Below are 8695 nucleotides of genomic sequence, written 5' to 3' on the forward strand. Positions count from 1 at the left end.
AAGAAAGATGTCTCCTTGTTCTGCCAAATCCTCAGTTATATATATTTGGTCTGGTTTCCTAGCAGTCCTTTTAATTGTCATGGAGGAATTCTTAAACTCTCCTCAAGGTATAGCTGACACATAAATACAGGGTTCTAAAAAAAACTTAGTCTGAATAGGCAGTTCAAATTGCTTTCTTTATAAAGTGCAGGACACAAATACAAGGCCCTGGGTCAGTGTCAGTACCGTTTATTTCTGCATTCTTAATAAAGCTGCTTTGATACAACAAAAAGTTAGTACCACATCCCATAGAGTTCTCTTTATTTTTTATTATTGTTTTAGGGTGAGGTGGGAGTGAGAGTAGATGAGGAGAAGCTTGTATAAAATAGAATTTTATTGAAATATGTGAGTAAACTAGTTAATGCAGGAACAATACAAAATTTTCAAAGTCACAATGCAAAAATAACCACAGAGTAATAAAGCTGGGAAACAAAGGAAACAAATAGAAGGGATGAATGTCCTGAGCACTTCTTGCTTGTGATGCAGTTTCTTTTTATGCACCTTCAAGGAAAAAAAAAATCAATAAAAGACAAGCAATAAAAAAGAGCCTTGGGAATTTACAAAGTGTTTCTGAGAGCAAAATACTTTTTTTTAGGTCTACCTGTCATTGTGGACATAAAGATCCAGATCTTGATTTAGAAGGAAGAACGAAAGTGGACTGAACATGCAATTTCATGTGACAAAAAAAGGTGTAAGAAGAAAAGGCAAGTTACCAATATGTTTCTAAACTTACTTTGCAGTGAGCTCTACTCTAAAGAGTTTCCTGAATGTCCTACTAATTGACTAACATATTAGAAAATATATAGGTAGAAATCAACATAAACTGTGTTGCTGTGCCAGATGCACTTATTTATCTGAGGTTAAATCCTTAGTTTATAGCTTTTGTTAAACAGTAAATACATCCTTTTTACATATTGGTTGTTGAGACGCTGAACTACAACTGGCAACTATACTTAGCTCGATGGTTCCTCTTTTTTGGAAACTCTGAATTAACATAATATAGATGACATAACAAAAGTTGTTAGATTAAGGCTGGGAAAAAAAAAAAAGGCTGTATAGTAGAAAAGTTTGAGCTCAGCTGCCCAAATATACCATCTGCAATATAAAATGTACCTGCCAGTACAACATCTAACAGCTACGAAGAATATTGTTAGATCTGGTTATTGCAAGACCTCTGCACCTGCAGAAGGTATAGATAGTCAGCACCTTAGAGACTGCAGTCCTATAGCATCCAGTCTGTCATGCACATTCAAAAGTCTGATAAAATTACTCTTTTTTATTTATTTTTAAATATTTCTTCTTTCTGACTTAATCTACTTGTTTATGAAAGTACTATTTCTCAAGTCATGATTTGTGGCATTTCTTGGCCCTTTGTTGTACCTTCAGGTCTTTTCCTATGGAGACCAGGAACAAAAATTCAGACAGTGCAAGCTGAGAGGGTTCTTCCCAGATGTGGAATGTGCGAAATTGCTTGCTGTTGATGTGGGCAGTAGCTATAATGCCTGTAAAGGCACTAAGTATTCTGCCAGAGTGCTCCCTCCATCCTTTATTCCCAGAACAATTTGAATGTTGTGTCATAGCTATGTGCCATTTTGAGATCTGCATGGGCTTGCAAATTTTTTATTCTGAAAATGAAGAGGTATAGAGCTCTGAAAATAGGGTGTCTGGGGGTGGGGGGTGCCCTGTTGCCAGTAAAACCTCAGTGCCTTCTGCACTTTCTCCCAAAATAAGGCAAAATATTCAAAATAGTTTTATGAGTGTACATTCTGTAACTAAGTTACATGAGTAGCTTTACTGAAAATTGTAGGACTAGATAATCTATTTTAAAAATCTCCTTAAAATCTAGTAATAAAGCCCTAATAAAAAGCACTCCATCTCTATCTTCATTTGCTTCCTACTCCTGTTGTGTGCTGACTAGAGATGAGATTACGAAATCTTTGAAATAGAGATGATCTTTTATGAAGTGTGTCTGAATAAGGACTACTGTAATATCCCCCTCTCCCTGAGTGGCAATATTACTGTGTGCACGGTGCATTGTCCTTAACCTCAGGCAGGTATATCTGGACTATCTATATCTGCTCCATTAGCAGTAGAGGAAAGGCAATCATTTCTAGAATGCAATTCGTCTTGTGTAGAAGTCTGTGTGGTGACTTAGTTTCCGCATCCCTCTGTAAGAGGCACTCAGGTGCTATGGATAAGTTAGTTTAAAATTCCTATTTAGTTGGTCCAGTGTACATGATTTTGTCCTGTTTATAGGTAGAAATGTAGTTGGTAATTATTTGGTTACTAATAGAAACTACGCTTCTGACTAAAGAAAATCTTATTCTAGGATATTGGTGGACATTGAAGATGAAAACGGCACATTATATTAAGACAGTTGTTTTTTAGTGTCATTCTAATGTGTGATTTTTACAGCCATGTTTAATATAGCCTTTCAGTTATCCCTCTTAATCTTTAAAAGTGCAGTGTGTTTTACTACAAAGACTTCAAAGGATCTGTTCTGTGGTTTGAATTTAAGCTAATATATAGTACATATAATAATCTACCGAATACACCTAGCAGTTCTTTACTTGCAAATGTTCTGAAATCACATTGCCATCTCCTCCACTTATAAAATCTTCCAGTGCAGTTGGTGCATTTCTCTTGCAGCTGTCTTTGTGATTGTTACTGGTATTGTTTTTCTGAAAGTGGTAGATACATGTAGTAAATACGTGATTTGAGATTTCTTTTGTGATTTGTTAAACAGACTATTGAGTGCTCTCTTGGCTTTATACATAGTATTAAGATACATGTTTAAAGTGTGTACCGTGCAATAACAAATGAATAAGTAGAAGTGTTCAAATAGGAAAATACGGTTTTAATTTCCAGTGAATCATAATGGTAAATAAAATGAATGATGGAATACTGAGAAGAAACAATCCAGAATTCTGTTGGTGTTCAGTCCTTTCTGATTGAAAGTTACCAAGAGATACAGCTAGCTGTAATTGGCTTTTTGTAAGATTGCACTGTGCTTGATGCTTAGCAGTAAGAGGAATGGATGCAATGTACACCCAATCTAGTGTGGACAGAAAGAGAAATGTCTGAAGTAGAGAGGAAACCTTAAGGCTGCTCTACTTGATATCCAGCTATTTTTCTTCTTCCATTCTGGTACCTTTGGGCCACAGTGACATTCACTTTGGTTCCGTCGACAGATCTGTGGGAAGTGGATGAAGTGAGTGTCTATAGCATACAACTCAGAATTGGGTTAAAGTTCTGGGAGTTGTGTTGTTGGAATGCCTTTATCAGAAAATGTTCTTTGGTGGTGTTTTGTGTTTCACTCTCAACCTAGAAGCAATTCAGGTTTGATAAAATTTGTTTGGTAATAAATATTTAGTATATAATTCCTGGCAGGGTTTTGGAGTGGTTGGGGAGTTCCCCTTCTTGCTTTGATAGCTTGCTGAACCGCAGGATCCTTTGCAAAAAGCCAGGACTATTTTTCAATGGTAGCTATCTTGTGGATTTTTTTGAGCTGTATTTATTGTTTTCAGATCCTGGTGGTATTACGAGAATGTGATAGATCTGTTGAGTCACTTACCATTTGTCATGTGTTTTGTGATCAGTTGTTTTTTATTCCTGTAGTTTAAATTATGAATGAGCAATTGTAGCCATGGTGTTTGAATTGCTCTGTTTGACTTTGCTCCTTAAGTCATCTTTGTCTATGATTCAGCTTTGATTTTTCTAACACACATATGTGTGTTAGAGGAATTTTGAGCATTTTTCTGGGAAAGTCTTCTTTAGCTGACAGTGCCCTAATAATGCATCTCTAAGGCATCTTCTGCCAAGGTTATTGAATGGTCATTGTAAGACAATGAAACATTCTGCTGGTGCCATTGAATAGTACTCTTTGTGCTGCACTACTTGCAGATGTTTGTGGGTTTTATTTTGTGCTTTAAACACCAGCTTGGCTGACCTAGTAAGAAATTGATTCTGTTGGTTCTAAATTTACTTTTGTCATTGACCGAATATTCCAAAGTAGTAGCTGGTATATCCTTTGCATAAATGTATTTATTTTTACCACTCTGTACTAAGTTCCCTAAAATCAGGGGAACTTCCTAAGGTATCTGTTGCTGATGCTTTAAGGAGTTTTATATTGTTTTGCCTCTAAAATATACAGTGGAAGCTAGAATGGGTTGGGGTATAGATCCAGCTTTTTTAGACGGTAATTTGTTGAGAATTATCTAACAATCCCAAATCTTTCCATGCAGAATTTGTATATTTTTAAATATGTAAAATACTGCTTAAAATAATGTTACCCTAATCCAACTAAATACCATTTGTCCTACCTGTGATTAATTTCACATAGAATCATAGAATGGTTTGCATTGGAAGGGACCTTAAAGATCATCTAGTTCCAACCCCCTGCCATGGGTAGCAACACCTTTAGACCAGGTTGCCCAGGTCCCATCCAGGTGGCCCTGAACGCTGCCAGGGATGGGGCATCCACAGCTTCTCGAGGCAGCCTGGTCCAGTGCCTCACCACCCTCATGGTAAGGAATTTCTTCCTAACTTCTAATCTAAACCTACCTTCTTTTAGTGTAAAGCTGTTATCCCTTGCCGTGTCACTACACTCCTTGATAAAGAGTCCCTCCACAAAAGTACTTATTCCAGTACTGTTCAATCTGTGGCATTTTTTAATTGGTTGCTGTTTTGGTAATAAAGTACATTTGTTGAGGGTTCATCCATTTGCTGGAGCTGAATTCATGAATTCATGATTTATTAATCCTGCCAAAGTATAGCAGTGAAAAAAAATTACACAAATTTCTTTCTACTACTAATAAAACTGCATAAAACATTAACCATTCTGCAATATTTTATAGAAGCATCCAAGGATTCTCCCACAAAAAAAAAAAAAAAAGAGGGGACTTATTTTGATACAAAATGAACATAATTCTACTATTTACTGTATATTTTATTTTCCTTTTTTGTTTTTGTTTCTCCCTGAAAGCTTGTGTATCCAATATGCTACATGCATGTGGAATGTATGTGCAGAACTGGAGTGGGCTGTGTTCTGGTGTCTGTCATCAATACAAGTCTGGAGTAGTTCTGTGGGGTGAGGTTAATCATGAAGCTTAGCGCAAAGTCTAAATTACTCAAGTCTGCCATTGTCGCTGACCATACAGTTATTGCACAAACATTTCAAACCTACGTATTCCATTTTTTTCCAAACATGAATAGAATAGAACCTAATATGAATTTCAAAATCAAGCCTTTTTTTTGCATGTGGTCAGAAGCCTTGGAACATTCTAAAGATAGGCTTTGGCTATAGTGAAACAATGTTGGTTTCAGTGCCAATATTGAATTGCAGTTGTGATTTGGATGGAGGAACTCTACAGCTGCTTGGCTGCTAATGTGTCATGTGATTTGAGCAGTGATAAGAGACAAAGAGAAAGGGCATTCATGGCTTATAGTGTTGCTAGCCTTCCTGACTATATCCATGCTGAACCTACAGTTGCAGTGGTTATCAGTATCAAATATCTCAAAGGAAAGCACAAAGAACTCACTGAAAAGCATAACTCTCCATGGGTTTGAGCTCAAAAATCCTCTTCCCCTCCTACTTTGTAGGCTTGTAGAGTAGGTTTGGAATCCTAAAACTAAAATATTAAGCATATACCATATTTCCTGATAAGAAGAGGATTCAATATATGTCAGTTATATGACAGTTATCATAGGTGGCTATGAAAGCTTTAAAAAAACTTTTTTTTTTTTTTTCCCCCACTTTAACTAGTTCAGGGAAAGAGGCTACTTTCTTTCTAATAGTGCTTATAAAAATTTTAGTCTGTTTTAGCATCCTCATTGTAATAGCATCATTGGAGGGTGTTTGGTTATCTGTCTTTTAAGAGCAACATAACCTCAGCAACTCTGTCCATCTTTCAGCATCACTTATCCAAGTGAAAAAGACATTTTTCTTATTCTTATTCTTATTCTTATTCTTATTCTTATTCTTATTCTTATTCTTATTCTTATTCTTATTCTTATTCTTATTCTTATTCTTATTCTTATTCTTATTCTTATTCTTATTCTTATTCTTATTTAGGCAGCTGTGAGAGCTGCCTAAATAGTTGGGATTTCAGATATGACAATTTTTTGCAAAGTTAAAAATCAGTGGTAGCATTACTTAAATGTGACACCATCTGAATACATTCTCTGCCTCAGAATAATCAAGTGATATTCCTTATTACATGCGTGGTCTGTAATTTGGATACAAAAATAGCTCTTGTGGTAAGGCTATGTTTTATCTCCTAACAATTTATTTCAACTCTGTGACTAAGCTGGAATTGTGAACAGAATAAATGTGATGTTTTTTCTGCAGTTTGTGTATATATATTGATAGTTTGATTCTACTTCACACATAAATTAGGCAGATCTACATCATCTTTATACGCCATGCTTCTCTGCATCAAGCTATGATGCACATTTGCATTAGGGCATGCATTAGAAAATCAAAAAATCCTGAAATGCCAGAAAATAACTGAAGTGTTACTTGTTGGCATCTGTCTGGTCTACCTGGATAAGAAGACCAAATGGGTATATGGGACAATAGTTTTCTTATGTTAGTTTAGATTGCTGCTGAGGACATTTTTTCTGTCCTTTTGATAAGGAAATTGCAGTAATGTCTCCAGAACTTATCAGCAGGACTCCCAAACCTTCAGTCGGCTTCACTGTTCATCAGTCTACCATAGGGATCTTTGATTTTCATCATGAAGAAGGAACAGTCATCAAGCATGAGGATGCATTGCAGTTGGTGACGAGCGCTGTATGGATGGACCAATACTTCAGGTGTGTTATCCTGGGATGGGAGATCTAGATGAAGACACAGAATTAGCCCTAAGCTGGGGGTAGTAGAGCATGAGCAGATTTGGAGACCTTTAGATGGAGTGCTGATTATACGGTATGGAGACAGATGCAGTAGAAAGCTAGGAAAGGCATGTCCACAGCTCAGTAAGATGGCTTGGTCTGCCACTGGAGTAGCTTATAGGACTTTCCAAGCAGCCTATGCTTGGGAGCCCTCTAACCACAAAACTGTGCTTTCAACTGATTCCAGACTATCAAAAATAGGGCATTTTCTTGACAGAGGTGAAATTCCCTGTGTCCTAGCAAGCTAAGCACTGTAGCAGCACAGACTGCTGTACGGCCCTTGCTATAGATAGCAGCTCTGAGCAATTAACAGGCTGGGGAAGAGTCCTGCAGCTCTGCCAGCTAAGCAGCTTCCATATCACAGCCTCGGATAGGGTGTTCACAGTGATCCAATGGCCCACTATTTTTAATGAACAATGTTCAGCTTCTTTTTATTCATAATACAGAGAAAATCCTACAAGATTAGACAGGTGGAGAAACAGAGTGCTGTGTTACCTCTGTTATTCTCCAAATGGTAGCTCATGATTATTATATTCTTTTTGCTTGATCATTATACTCTGGAATGGACAATAAAGAGGAAGGATAACTGTTATGCTCTGTGGTCTCTGGAGTGCAGTTCTATTTATTTTCTAAAACAGAAAAATGCTTTAGTTTGCTCTTATGATAGATTCTTACTGGTTTTATTATAGGTATGAAATTATAAACTAAGCTTGCTTAAGATATAGCGTCTTCTGAGAATTTCTGTGCAAGGCCATATTTCTCTCTCTCTCTCTCTTTCTTTTTTTTTTTCCTTCCCAAGTTTAATAGTATAAGCAAAACTTAAAAAAGTAATTCTATAATAAGCTAGGATATCAACTGGAGAGTGAACGATTATTCTTGTAAATTCATTGGCATCAGAAACACTTTATCTATGTTTAATTCTCTGATAACTTTAGAATAGTCTGCCAAGGGCCAAAGCCTCTGAAGTGATTTGCAGGGGGGTTATGAATGTTTGCTTGTGTTGTTATTCCTTAGAATGTCACTATTTTACTGATGGAGCACATTCTAAGACTGTTCATCCTGCATAAAGGTATGCACATCTGTATGACACTAATTGTCTTTTCTACAACAGACTATCTGCAAAACTAAGGTAGAGCTCAAGCAGTAATTTAAACTTCACTGAGATTCTTTCTTTGCTGAATGCTCCATTGGAGGCTAGTAGTAGGAATATAAATAGAATCAGACAGTGAAGCTGCAGTTCCATCATAGTTTTTTTTTTTTTTTAAATGGATGAATTAAGTTTTAAATAGTGTGCTGGTTTCTGAAAATACCTGTTCATTAAGGGGATCAAATTCCTTGTTCTGATTTGTCAAACAGAGAAAGCTGAAAAACTTATTGTGATGTGGAAGAAGCTGAGCACAATGGATGTGAGGTGGTCTAACCTGTTCCTAAATCACAAGGTAGGAAATATTTACACAACACAGTAAGCCCAAATTTCCAAATCTGTCTGACCTACAGGGATAAAAAGGCATTATATTTATTTATTTATTTTTGCAATATGTATGAGCTACCAGAGAGACCCCTATTATCCTGTACTACGGCACAGTAGACTTCTATGACTGTGCAGTGATAGTCCAGGAGAACTGCTGAGAAGGTTGAGAGATTAGCGTGCTGGTGAGCCTTGCTCCTTTGGCTGTATGGTAATTTTTTTTATATCTCATCTGTCATTGTGGAATGAGGTGGAACAAAGTTTTTGTCCCCTCTACTTTTACCCTTCTCTACC

Source organism: Anser anser (assembly GCF_964211835.1).
Source record: "Anser anser genome assembly, chromosome: 10".
NCBI lineage: Eukaryota > Metazoa > Chordata > Aves > Anseriformes > Anatidae > Anser > Anser anser.